This window comes from Micropterus salmoides, unplaced genomic scaffold, assembly GCF_014851395.1.
Source record: "Micropterus salmoides isolate LMB-PRFRI ecotype aquatic unplaced genomic scaffold, ASM1485139v1 Ms_hic_scaffold_6, whole genome shotgun sequence".
In the NCBI taxonomy this organism is placed as follows: domain Eukaryota; kingdom Metazoa; phylum Chordata; class Actinopteri; order Centrarchiformes; family Centrarchidae; genus Micropterus; species Micropterus salmoides.
Window position 1 is genome coordinate 15,212,071 of NW_024044348.1, and position 14,741 is coordinate 15,226,811.

The 14,741-nt window shown below is 39.6% G+C and overlaps 1 long non-coding RNA gene across 1 annotated transcript; it reads left to right on the top strand.

The window, feature by feature from the left end:
* Positions 1-393: 393 nt before the first annotated feature.
* On the top strand, positions 394-2,024 carry LOC119890446. Its single transcript, XR_005442232.1, has 2 exons — positions 394-538; positions 1,539-2,024. It is a non-coding gene; the product is annotated as an uncharacterized LOC119890446 (long non-coding RNA).
* Positions 2,025-14,741: the final 12,717 nt, after the last annotated feature.

The window sequence follows — 14,741 nt, forward strand, 5'->3', positions numbered from 1 at the left end:
ACACAAACACACTAGCAAACAAAAACTCACACACACATGACAAGTTAGCTAGATTTGATTTCCTGACACGTTTCACCATCAAATAATTACACAAAGAACTGTCAGACACACAGGTGACCAACACATTTTACATATCACACTCATACAGTGGCTTCATAGTGGGAGGAAAGTGTCAGATTATGTCATGGCTTTGGTTTTGATTGTGATGATTTCCTGTTTTATTTTAATAAATCTTTCCTCATGTGTCCATGTTCACTTTACTTCCTGTCTTTGTGTTGATTACTGTTTCCACCTGTGTCTCGTTATCTCCACCCCTCCTGTATTTAAGTGAGTGTTACCCCCATTGTTTGCTGTTAGCTCATACTTCTACTTTGTTGAGCATTCAGCCTGGTTTCTTGTGTTTCCCAGTGCTTTTGGAGTATCTCCCTTTTGGACTATGCATTTGGATTTTGCATTATTGCCTGTGCCATCCTAGATTTGCTTACCTTTTGTCTGGACTTACTTTGCTTAGTTTTGGTCTGCCTGCCTCACCATCACAGTAAGTTCACGCTATTAGTTAATATATTTTGTAAACTACATCCACTCTTCCTGGTTTTCTGCATTTTGGTCCAAATCCCCTGTTTCTGTTGTGTCTGTGCTTGAAGTGACTGTAACAGACTGACTACCAAGGGCCCCAATGGGGGAGAGCCTTCAGAAAAGCCTGGAATAATTTTTTTTTAAATACATTTAAAAATAAAAATAAAAATTTATTTCTAACTTTTATAGTGTTGGCTTAATAAATTGGTTGAGAGAATGAACTTGGTATCCAAATATTAATGAAATTAGTGGAGGCTCTCTGAGGCACCTTGCACCCCTTACAAAAGGTCCAAAATGGTTTAGTATGCCCCTGCACTAGGATTCGCACTTCTCTGCCGCTCTGGAGATAGAGAATAGTGAGCTCCATTATATATCATACAGGCTGATACACTCTCATTCTCTGCTTGTGACACCCAGCAAAATTAAAATGAGGTGTTTATAGATATTGTTGGTGAGGTTAGCATTTAGCTCAGAGCACTATTGTGCCTAAATACACCCTTTCTAGCATGGCTGTAGACTCTTGTTATTCATTGTCTTCTCTCTCTTTTATTCCCTATTTCTCTTTTTATATTCCTATAATGCACTTTGTAATTTCTGTTTTTGAAAAAAAATTAAAAATATAAAATTTTATGTACTTAATAATATGAATTACAGCAACTAAACCACAAATCATAATTATGTGACCTGTATTTCCAGTGTTATCACCATTTAATTTATTTTAGTTATGAATTGAACGTTACTTCTTACTTACCAGTCCTGAAAGAAATACCACACAGCCTGCAGGCACAGCAGAAGAATATTAGACATAAAGCATTTTAAAAATTTTGACATCCACTGCCATTTTTTTTATTAACTATGTGGAATACAAATACTGCATTTACATTTGTTAAAATACATATTTGTTTGCTTATTGCATTGAATGACATCAGTGATTTAGTGTGTCATAATGTTTGTGTGTCTAGTTGAGCGCAGCAGCACTGGAGAGGATAGGAAAAAGTACCTCTTAGTCACATTTAAATGTGACAGATGAATACATACATCCAACAAGCCTTGGAGAAAGCAGCTCTTGTCATCCAAACATCCAAGATGTTCTGTATTCTCACCAGAATTTCTCTCCCATGTAGATTGCCTACAATGCTATCAAATAATATAAATAATATATGAGACGTAAACTCCATCAATTTGTTGTTGTCATGGATATCTAGCGAACAGACTGTTTGTTTTGTTTCCGTTTCCTATTTTACCTCAGGCCATGGTAAGCACAGTTGTTAGTGTTTCCTGGGATCTCCTTTTGTTTGTGTGTTTGCGTGTGCGCACAGTCATGTAGGATTTATTTTCTTTCTACCATTTTTCACTTATGGATAACCATGGGTGTGGTGGATTTACTGTATGTTCGTTATGGATGCATGGTGATTTCTTCTGAATATACATGTGGAATGAAAACTGTATGTGAGACTCCCGCACTTTCTCATTTCCAGAAAAATTAGCAGAAAACTTTAAAAATGAAGTAACATGAAATTTGCAATAAAATCTACAAAAGGATGATAACAATATCTTCATATACATTAGTGGCAAAACTGCAACATACACAATTTACAGAAAAGGTGGTTGCATTAAATATAAAAGTTTAGTATGGAAAAATACAACAGCACCACTAAAACAACAAGAAGGTTTCTATTGCAAGCGTTTTAATTCTTGGCAAGCGCTCACACACTGGCTCTGCCACACATAGTAGAATCTTCCCTTATTTGCCAGGAGATGGAGGATGTGCAGAGATGTGAAAATAAGCCCACACTTCCCAATGAGTATTCCACTCACAGCTCCCTGACCTTGAGGTGAGCTTATCCCTGACCACTGTGCAAAGCTGCATGAATTATAATATCCACCTATAGGTCCAGCCCCAGCCTCTGCTCTGACCAAACAGTACCAGGCCTCGCACAGCTTCTCCTCGCCTGAGACCAGCAGGAGCTTTTCACCACAGTATAGCTCTGCTCACTGAACGATGGAGTCCTGGCCAGTCAAGACACTTGGTTGAAGAATACAAAGCGACCACAAGGATCATAGAAGAGCTGATGGTTTGGTTTATTGATTTATTCTTATTGCAGATATTAACTTAGTTAAGTCCGCTGTCACGAAGAATTGGGAGATGTTAGATTTCATTTGGAGTATTTTGTTGTACAGATAGTTGCTGTGTTTCTACTTTAGAGGTTAAATGATTTCTAACACTTGGTCGAGGAGATGATGTGTGTTAGATTTTGCAGTGTTTTAGACATAATAATCATTGCTGTCTTCACTTCACTGTATTAAGATTCACAATAAGAACATTTGTTGTTACTGTTGCGTGAACATACAGTACTAGTATGTATGTGTCAGGATTTTCAGAAGGAGTGTGAGCCCAAACGTAAGACACTGGAGCAGGAGATAGTTACGGGATTTTATTAACACTTACTGAAAACACAGGTGTACACTGAAAGGTGCAGACAAAGTCCAAAAAGGCAGGTAATCCAGAATCCAACAGAACACTCTTCCAAACCACAAGACTGAGTGTGAACACACTACAATGACCAAACAAGGACTGAAGACACACAGCTACATTTAACACCAGGGACTAACAAGCAGGGTGGGAGCAACACAGGTGACCGGGATCAGGACTAACGAGGCAGAGAGACAGCAGGGGAAAACAGAGAGGCAGGCAAGCAGGCAGAGAGAGAGACAGCAGGCAAGAACAGAGAGGCAGGCAGGCAGGATGAGACAGCAAGGGGGAACAGAGAGACACTTACAGATGCAAAACACAAGATCATACATTAACTGGAACTCAAAGTATTTACTGGACAAGCAGGCAGAGGAATTACTGGGGGAACAGACACCAGCAAACAGATCACAAATAAACTAACGCCAACAAGGAACACAGACTGAAGCTAAGATTAAACAGAACTCAGAGCAGACATGGGCAAAACAACACCGAAGTACACAGACCACGAGTAAACACTAAGACATGAACTGAGACTCAGAACTGAAATGCAGGACTAAGTAGTAGGACAAGAAAACAGAATGAGAACCAACACAAACATCCTCACAAGAATAAATGAGACGAAACAGTATAACACAAGAGACCAAAAATGCATACTAAATAACAGATACCAAACAGACCAATGAACAAAACTCACAGAGACCTAAACAGGACCGATAAGGCAGAATGTGACAGTATGTATGAAAATGTTTACTTTTAGTACTATTTTAGAGGAACCATGCAGCATTTATACTCACATTATTCTAGTGGCATGGCACAGCAAATGTGCCATGTCAATCCATATAAATTTTTTTTAGAGCTGTTTCGCTGAAAACAGCTGCCAGCTGGGCCAAAAAACAACACAGATGAGAGCCGTGAGTGTGAACCAAAACAGTAGAGCTGCAGGTCAGAAAACCAAAACACTGAACTGAAAGATGCAATAAACCCCTGCAAAGCGGGGTACTTCTGTAGAGTTGGGTCAGTGGAAGAGATGGGTTCATTACATTACATTTACTCATTTGGCAGACGCTTTTCCAAAGTGACTTACATTTGAGGAACAACATACAAGCGTCAACAAAGCATGAATACAGCAAGAGATTTACAACTGACAATATATAAAAGAAGAAGAGCACAGAAAGGCATTTTAGAGTTTAGGGGTTAGAGGTATTATAAGAGAAAGTGTTCTCAGGAGAGATGAGTTTTCAAGAGCGTCTGAAGGCCCCTGCTCTGATGGCATGTGGTAGCTCGTCCCACCATCGTGGTATTACACATAAGAACAGCCGGGACTGAGATTGCTTTGTGTGTAGGGATGGCAGAGCCAGACCGTGTTCGTTGGAGGAGCGCAGTGGCCAAGAAGGAACATTAGCTTGTATTATGGAGTTTAGGTAGATGGGTGCAGACCCAGTAGGTACTCTGTATGCAAGCATTAGTGACTTGAATTTGATTCAGGAGGCCACGGGTAGCCAGTGGAGGTCACTGAGTGATGGAGTGACATGAGTCCTTTTGGGCTGTTCGAAACCAAGACACCCTGCTGCATTCTGAATTATTTGTAGGGGTTTCACCGCACAAGCTGGAAGACCCACTAAGAGGGCATTGCAATAGAGCACTACACAAAAAACATGTCACATACAAGTAGTCACATGATCCATTATCAATATAAAAATATTGATTATAGCTTCTTTACGTAAATCATAGACATTTGTAAACACATATGAAGGGGGTGAATTCCTGAATCAGAGGTGGTTTGAAAGGACCATAATACTGTGAACGGATTTGGTGCTAGGCTTGTTCCAACTGGCGTTTGGATCAACTATCGATGACTGAAGGGATGATCAGCGATTGGTTTTTCATGCGCCGATATTAAGGCAATTTTAACTACCTCACTATCAGAGCTAAGATGACATAAAAACTGTATCTAGAATCTGCACCACAAAGCAGTGTTTTCCATTTATTGATTTATTTGTGGTGACACAATACGTCACAATATCAACACCACATACTATATACTATCTAAAAACATTAAAATCATAATTCATTGAGGAGCTGCATGCAAAATGTTAACCTATAAATACCACCTCAATACTTTCATTTTTAACTAATAACTATCATATTTTTGTTAAATGTTTAGATCAATACTATATTTCCAGTTAACATAGAGAACTGATGATTAGTCATGCCTGATTTTATTTAACAAAAATAATTACACAAGAAACAGTTAAACTAATTAAAATACATAATATACGCATTCATGAACATTAAAAAGGCTACAATTGTTAAAGTTGTTTCAGCAGCCTCTACTAGGGGCTTTGTTGTTCTGTTGGCGTGTCCTCTGACTCCCAGCTTATAAATTTCGCTGCAGAGTTGGCCACAAATCTCCTGCATCCCAACTCAACTGGCCGCACCTTGACATTCCTGCCCCGATGTTCAGCCTCAGTGGCAAGGCTGGAATATTGCAGCCTTTTCCGTTTGTGAGCCTCCTTTACAGCATCCTCCCAGTGGACTGTCAGCGCAACAATGAATAACAAATACATTTATTTGCTGTTATGGTGAAGAGTTAGATGAGAAGATTAATACCACACTTATATGTGTCAAGTACAAAACTACTAGAAGCCAAAAACAAGCCACCACACACTGAAATGACTATATTTATTGTGAATAACGCGTTTTGCTTGTGGCTTCTTCAGGTTTAATCGGAGTGATTTTTCATTGCTAAATCCTGCGACCTACTAGCACCTGACTGTTGTTGCTGTGCATGGGGAATTTCTTGTTTTATTGACCACTAGTAGCCAGTTAGCTTAGTTTAGCATAAAGAATTAAAAACGAAGTGGGGAGTATTATGTCAGACGAATCCGTTTATGGTTCTTTCTTTCATTAGTTGTTAGGGTAAGGTACGCAAAAAAACAGACATCTGTTTTGTTTTTCTGTTAAATCCATGCGCCTGTTGTTTGCAACAGCTGTGGTCTGCGTTGCTATATTCAGTCTATGGTCGGGCTTCATCCAACCAGAGAGAATGATCACCGACCTTCCGCAGCGCACCAGGTCTCTCCCTCTTCTCTCTCGCCCTGTATACTCCAGTGCCCCGCTCACTAACCGGTAGACCTAATATGCGTTGTGGTGCCAATGGAACCGGCGCACTGGTCAGTCAGTGGCCGTTCCCCCTGGTGGGATGAAGTTCAATCCTCCTGTTTTAGCACAGCCTAATCCATGTGCACATACACGGATTCAAACGTGTCCTTTAATTTGAATGCATCTTAATAAATCAGTCACTACACTCTTACAAAGCTGATCTACCAAATGTTTAGCATACAAACAACAAAATAACAACAAAATAACAACATCATTATTGTGGTTTGGTGTCATGTAAGCACTACACTATACCACTATAACTCAAATACAGACAAATATAACACAGTATATACTGAAATCAATTATAGACCATTTACAATATCTTTAATCTCACTTATCTCACCACGTGTCTTCACTGCATGTTTTGTGTCAGATGCTGCTGCAAATGTGTTTGTCTGTTTTTTTGAAATGGACGTTCTGCTTTTTATTAGGTCTATTTGTTTCATTTAATGGTTTGTAATTTTGACCTTTTTTGGTTACCACCTTCATGGTTTGCATGATGTGGAGAATATATTGTGACACTTATCTTTGATGTGTTATGAAAATAAATGTGATTTTCTTGGTTGTTAAACAGGAACAATAGAAAAGGAAAAGGGTTTAATGAAAGACAGGGAGAGCACCCGAAAAACTGCGGTGCGGACCATACTTTAAATTATGCTGCAATGAGCAATCATGGCCATTTCTATGCTATTATGCAATGTCTCTCTCTCTTCCTCTCCCTCTCCATCTGCCTCTTTCTCTCCTCTCTGTCCATCTGTCTTTCCTCCTTGCCTCCCTGCCTGTTCCCCTGTAACCCCTCCTTGTACCCCAACCCAACGCGCGCGCACACACACACACACACACACACACACACACACACACACACACACACACGCACACACAGGCTCTGCCTTATCTGTATTCCCAGACAAGGCTCCCTGTTTGAGCTGTCATTATAACCACTCTGAATAGCCAAGCTTCATGGCAAAAGAGGAGAGACACGCTGTGCCCAATCACACAACACTTTCTTCCTGTCCAGTATATGCATGTCATACTTCTGGGCAAAGTAATATGTAATGCAAGATTCCAGAAGACTCCAAAATCCTAAAGTAACTAATCATAGCTCAGAGAGGATTTTTTTCACGATAATTGCTCCCCGATAGGGTTGGCGTTCAACTTTTGGGGGCCTTGAGCAAGAAGCATTCCTCCACCCAAAAGGCTAAATTATTTCTTTGCCTGCTATGAGGGTGATCAGGCCTGTAGTTAGGTACTTCAGAAATTGTGGGTTGTTACAGGATATTGCTATCACTTGATCCAGCAACAGGCATTGTGACAGAAATACATACTAAACTATATTTACTACTGAAGACCAGAAACAAAGGAAAATTAACAATTGTGAATGTTTTATGTTGTTAGTCCTGGTCAAACCTTTTGAAAGAAGCAAATATAAATACTTTGAAATTGTATCTTTTAAATACAATAATAAACCAAAGCAAATCTATCTCAGAAGAGCCCATCTGCTATCGTGTGAGGATGATTTAGCTTCTGGGGGTGATGGCCAATGTTTCAGGGTTTATGGTGTAGCCAAGACTTCCTCTACCGTGTGCCGGTCATTCCGGGCAATCTCGGAACCCCTCGGCTACCATCTGACGAGGATTTGAATACAGATGCATTTTTATAAAAAGCAAATCTCTAGGGTTCTTAGATCAATAAAAAGCTAAATCAGTGATTCCAAAATCGTGTCCTTACAGATTCAGCATTCTTATGCATTTATCTATTTATGGAGATTTAAAAAACTTTTAGTCTAACAAGGCTATGGAAGCATCACTGACTACAGTGTGTGTTATATAATTGTTGAATTTCAACTCCATAAATTAACAAATTCTGAGAGGCGTCAGCACATCATTGCCAAATACATGCAAGTTACAGGTCATTTATTACAAGTTTTAAGTGTCTTGTCAAGTCTGTACATTTTAAAAGCTGCATCTGACTCCGTAAGCAGTTTGATGAGTAACAGACATTGACATTTAAAACGCCATTGCCATTGTCTGCTAAAGACATTTATAGCCTATCCAACTATGTGGCATTTCTTGTTTATTCTTTAAAGCAAAAAAAATGTGGCTCAAAATAAATAAGTACAGCTTCAACGTTAGGAGAGTCTCTAGAAGATAAGGCAAAATAAAGGCAAATAGTTTAAAGGAATCGACTCAAATTATTTCATGTACTGTTATGTGGACAGCATGGCTCAGGAGGTAGAGTGGTTGTCTAGTAATCAAGAGGTTCCTTTTTTGATCCCTGGCTCCTCCAGTGAGAGTCGAATTGTCCTAATCCTGATTGAACAGGTTGGCACCTTGCATGGGAACCTCTGCCATCAGTGTATGTGTGTGTGTGTATGATTTTTTCCCCCCATGGTGCTGCAGATTTCCACGTTAAGCTATCAGTTGCAAACTGGTTACTCATTCCTTCAGGACACCAGGCAGGTGGTCAATACTTGTCTAATCGCATGTTTGAATGCAAATTGGGGTTGGTGCTTGTTTAGAGGTTTACTTGCCTGTAAATTAGTTTGCTCAGTGGTGGCAGGACCTTATCTAATTGCAAGTGTTAATGCTAATTAAGTTCAAATGAAGTTCACTCCTGATGGTGTGTATTTTAAGTACCGTGGTGTAGACACGCCTGCATTCAGCATGATGCTAAAGAATGGCTGAGCTTGTAGAGGTGCTTTCACATGAAACCTGTTTGGTTTAGTTAAAACAAACTTTGGTGCGTTTGCTCATTTTAAATGTGGTTTGAGAGCAAATGGACTATTCACAGTATTCTGTGATGATGTGGTGTTAGCATGATTTTAAAAGCTACACTACTAATACATAAAAATGTATTCATTTGGAAGATGCTTTTGCCCAAAGTAACAAACGAGTAACAATCCAAGCCACAGTAGATCAAAGAATGTGCCTCAACACTCAGTTCCATGTTCCACCGGAAATAAGTGCCCCAGGCTTGCAGGTGCATGAAGTAACATAGTGCCAAATAATTTTTTTGAGAAGGAGCTAGAGAATAATTGAGAGAGAGTGTATTAGGTGAAAGAAGAGATGGTCTTAAAGCAATTTTATAAGACAGAAAGGGTTTCTGGCGACTGAATTAGGTTTGGTAACTCAATATACCATGAGGAAAAATGGTAAATATAAGTAAAAATAGACTTGTATACAGCGCTTTTCTGATCTGTAAACACAAGCTGGAAAACAGCAGCGCAAGCTCTTCCGACGCTAACATTAGGTAAGACAATGTAGGTGTAGACTGCGCCGGTTTAGTTATTCACCATCTAGGTTTATTGTTATACTATGTTTACACATATCTTTACACCTTGTACTGAATGTTACTCTTTTACAAATGTCGTGATGTAGGTGTGTGTTTGTAGTTATGAGAAAGACATTTCAACGTTAGTATACATAAACAATGATGGCTAAAGATGTCCCCAAGTATCTGTGTTTCTGGTATATAAGCTACCTATAATATAGTTTGACATTGGTCGTAGCTAAACCTAATGTGTGAAAACCTTTTACTGTAATTGGTGTTATGCCATTACTTATTTTACCAGAAGTAAAAATTCCTGCATGTTTTATTTCTACTGTGCCCTCAAGTTACCTGCAGATTTGGAGTCTTTCATGGCCCTGTACTTCTCACCAGTGCTGATCGGACCATGCTGGCTGGCCTGGATTACAACCACCGTGTCCACAGACCAGCCAGGAGAAAAGCTGATGACACAGTTCAGTATGTTGCATTATGAGTACTCTGGTGCATTTTACTCAATACATTTATAAGTGATGAGTCAAAAAATATTAAACAGTATGTGGAATACAGATAGATGGTGGTGATTTATTGTTGTTATTGGTTGCCTTTTATGTGGAAATGCTAATTACTCTATAAGAGAACAATGTCAGGTGTTACAAACTGTTCACTAAGCTGATCCTCCATTCTGTATTATTGGGTACAGCAAGGTGTACAACAAAAAGTCCAGGAAGTGGAGCTTGTACTCATTGAAGGTGGAGAAGGACTACAGTTACATCGCAGACCTCCAGAGTGCCATCCTCATCCTTAGATGCCTAGAAGCAGAACCAGGAGACCTGATGATCCCCGTCAACATGGGGTTCAGTCAGGTGTCCCTGCCCCAACTATGTTGCTAGATACAGCAAAATATAAAACAAAAAGTAATATGGTTGGTTTTGAAATGTGGTAATCATGTCAGAGAGGTGACTGTGATATATTATATCATCTCCACAGCAGCGATACGATGCTACGAGTAAAGTCTGAACTGTCTTCATAATCAGTCAACATACCTCTGGACACACCTTGTCTCTTCCTGTATATACTTACTTTTAATGATGTTTAAAATAATTTGTGATATAGGTTGTAGTTTTAATAGTATATGATAACAATAAACAAGTGTTATACCACATTTGGATCTCATTATTTCAGACATAAGACACAAATGTAGTTGCTTGATTGTTTATGCTACAAATGTAAAGAAAAGGCATTTATCATTTTCAATGTTTTATTTAAAAAAGAATGAAAATATTATCCAGAACAGGGTAAAATAAATAAAAGTATTTTCTCTACCCTCCTGGGCATAAAAAGAAAACAATGTACAGGTATTCATTCACACAGTGGAGGGAATTATTTGTGTATCTGTTAGTGACATTACATCTTACACCCTGCTAGGATTAAACCTCTGTATTGTCCTAGTGGATCAGGATAACAGTTGCATATCTTCCAGAAACTCCAACTCAGTATCACGACTCTGTGAGCCCATCCTAGTGCTTCACACTGCCACACTATAAACTGTCTGTATGCTGCCTGACTGAACTGTCTGTTACTCTGTCCTGGGTCTGGAAGGTCAGCCTTGTGTGGTGCATGGAAACACTGTAGTCTGGATGTTGTCCACAGTCCTCAGATTCTGGCCTGTAAAGGAATATATAGTTGTTAGAACCCCAAATCGGAAAGATCGGTGTAATTGGAAAGAACATTTATCAACATGATCAGATATTTTTATTGAACAGGACTTCTGTGTCCACATTACACACCACGTCAATGTACATGACACAGAAGAGCCGATGGCTGAAGCAGAGCTGTAGTTAGTTGTTGTAATCAGTAAACAATAATAAAAAAAGTAATAACAATAGTGGATTACATTTATAAAGTACTTTATTTTTAACAGTCAAAGGGCTTTGGGAGTACACTGGGAGATAATATTAAAATATATATGTGTATGTGTATATATATATATATATATACCTGTTCATATGCCGTTGTTAGAGTCTGAAGCTCGACGCAGCTCCTAGAATATGTGCTGCTTAGCTTGCACCTCGTCCTCCCCGTCCTGCCTCTTCTTCCTCGGACCCCGGTAGCCCTCCCTCCTCTGCTTCGCCTCTACCCCGGGCCTGTCCCAGTCTGTGCTTGGCTCTGGAGTCCAGTCCTCATCGGAGACAATAATGCTGTCACTGTGGAAGCTCTAACATGCAAAACAACGTACATGTTATGAGTCTAACACAAAATTCACGTTCGTGTAGTGTAACTGATGGTAACAAGAAAATGTGTATCAGCCTGTTTTTAGCTTTGCCCAATGTTACCGCAGCTGTTAGCACAGCTATCTGTTGCTAACAGTTAGCTAGGCAGCTCGTTACTGATTAAAACTCGGTCTTTTTAAACCTATCCAATAATAACATGCTAGCTTGATAGTGAGTACTAACAGCCGGGTTAGTTGTTTATTTTCATAATGATAAAGTTAGATGTTTTCTTACCCCTGATGTGAGCCGCTGCACTGCGCTCCTCTCCGCTCGTCACGCTCTGCTCGTCCTCCTGCAGTGTCGGCAACGCGCATTCACAGGTTTTGGGGGCGTGGCTTTGGAAGGAGCCCAGAAGGGAGGGGGTGGGAGTTTCTCTGTTGGATACTTTCTTGCTAGTTTCTCAAACTTCTTGCTAGTTTCTCAAACTTACCTACCCTGCCTTTAAGTGTAATAATGATTTAGTCTACAGAATCTCTTACTTATCTATGTCCATGATCTTCACACCCACAGCCACTCCACCTCCAGCTAACTTGTGCTGGTTTCTACCACGATTGCCTGTAGATGAATTCACATAAAATCCTGGTTACGTCCTGACAACATCAATCCAGGCCCCCTCTTCCCTGACACCACTCACCCAGTTTTAGAGATCAGACACTTGGAGGAGGGATGTTTGTATAGCAGATGAATGCACAGAAGGCACAAACCGCCAGGCATTCATAATAAACTATGGGTGGCTATGTCACTGTGATTTGTTTCTAGTTAAAATGCTCTGACAGGGATAAAGAGAAGAGGTACTTATAGGCAAGTATACATAAGCTGAGGCAAAATGTTTGATTGTATATTAGAGTAGATTAGGTTAGTCTTCTTACACTAGGCAACTAATAACCGTTTTCAGTCCTGCAGGCATTGCATTGGTTACAAATAGTGTGTGACAATGGACATATGTTGTACATCCAACCCAAGACTCACAAAACCCCTTCAACAGGCTTTAGATTCAACAAAATCAAAAACAACATGCAGCTTGACTTTGAACGAATATTAATAACGTAAAACAGTTAATAGCTGAGTCCCAAATAACCCCTACCTCTTTAACTAACCTGGTGTGGGAACAAATTTTGACAAATAAACACAGGTCTCCATTAAACGCCTGGTCTGGTTTTTATATAAGTTAATATATTAAGTTCTTGGATGTATAAAACCTCTTAAACCCCGCCGGGTTGCCCGCTTTAGCTGCTTCTAAGCCAACCTGATCTCACAGAAATACGTTCTAAGCTGCTTAGATCATTAATGGGCCTACAAATATTAATGTTTAAATGTATGATCAATATGTCAATATGAACATACTACAAATCATTAGATCGGTGAGATTCTCCACAATTCAATCATTCAGTTAATTTAACAGAAACAACAAGCCCCAAAGTCTAATTCTTATAGATTTACCAGTGATGGAAGCATGGTACAAGCGATGAAAACAAAAAGAAAAGTGTCGATTCACGTTACCTTTGAAAGCCTCATTAAGTCTGCTCCTTAAGTCTGAATGTGTCCATCCCTTGATTATTTATACTCCATTTGTCTGTAAGGCTCCACCAATCAACAGAATCAAAACAGCTTTTCATAAAAATTAATCCAAGTTGTGAATACTGTCATGTGAAGTCCATTGCTCTCTGTTTGCTAACTTCTGACACACTTCTCTCATCTTGCACCATGTTGTTGCCTTCAAAATAAAAGCACATAAATGTCTGTCGAAGCTTGATCAAATGAATGACTTGTATTTGATATTATTGGATAATTAATATACAAGCAATATTCTGTTTGAAATAAATAAACTGTTCATAGTAGCCTATTTCAGTTTTGTGCAAGAGGAATTTAAGGCCTGTCCCAAATAAAAGCAGGGTCAATTCAGTGATTTTAGCAAATAAAAAGTTTTACGGCATCTCCCAAAGATCATAGTTTAAGTACATATTAAAAATGGTGCTTACCTATACGTAAGGTGTGTGTAAGGTTGTGTGCTTGTGACCAAGTGACAAATAGAAGCCAAGTATTTAGCTGTGCAGTAAGGAACACAAAAGCCTGTTTCCATCTAATTTTCAAGCCAATTTTAAGAAAACTTTTTAAATGTTGCAAAAAAAGAAAATGTGAAGTAGGCCCGTTTCCATCAACTGATTTGGAGCGAATAAACTAGGCTACACAACATATCATTTTGTCAGAAGTTTACATTACACAGAGCTGTAACAAACGAAGAATAGAGGTTGCAAACCTGAAACAAAACCATGTTTGGAGACGAAGACAAAGTAACAGCTGATCAGTCAGGTGAGTTAAATGTTAGCTATATCACAACTTATTCAGCAAAGGTGTTTCCACCTCCTACATCAAGCGAGCATAAATTTGCCAAATTAAGGATGATTTTGCCATTTCATCGACCTTTTCTAATGCGATACTTCAACTACAAAATGTGCATAAAGATACGTTGATAGAAACACAACTAATGTGCATTAGGGATGGACAGCCAGGAAGTGAATTATGTTTGATCTCACCCAGGCTCCACCCTCTACTGGACTCTATGGGTAGTACCTCCTTCAATCACACACGTCCTCCACCACTGAATGTTGAATCTCTGCCTTTTCCAAACACCGACCATTGCTCAACACTGCCAGCATGAGAGCTCATGTGTTGGAACACAGATGATGCTTCTCAAAGCGGTCCACAAGCTCCAGCAGGGGTCAGCGGTAACAGGGCTGTCAGTGACGCAACTGCTAGGGCTCATGGCAGAAGCCCACCCAGTGTGTCCCACCTTTGTGACAGATCAACAAACTCGAGATCCAGGAAGTGTTTCAGGTCCTCCAGCACTTCTAAGCTCTAGTCCAGGGCAGGCATGTAATTAAAACCGACAACTGTGGCTTACATCAACAGACAGGGCGGAGTCCAATCCACAGCTCTGTTGACGTTGACAGGGAACCTATGGACATGAGCTGTAGAGCACTTACTGTCTCTGA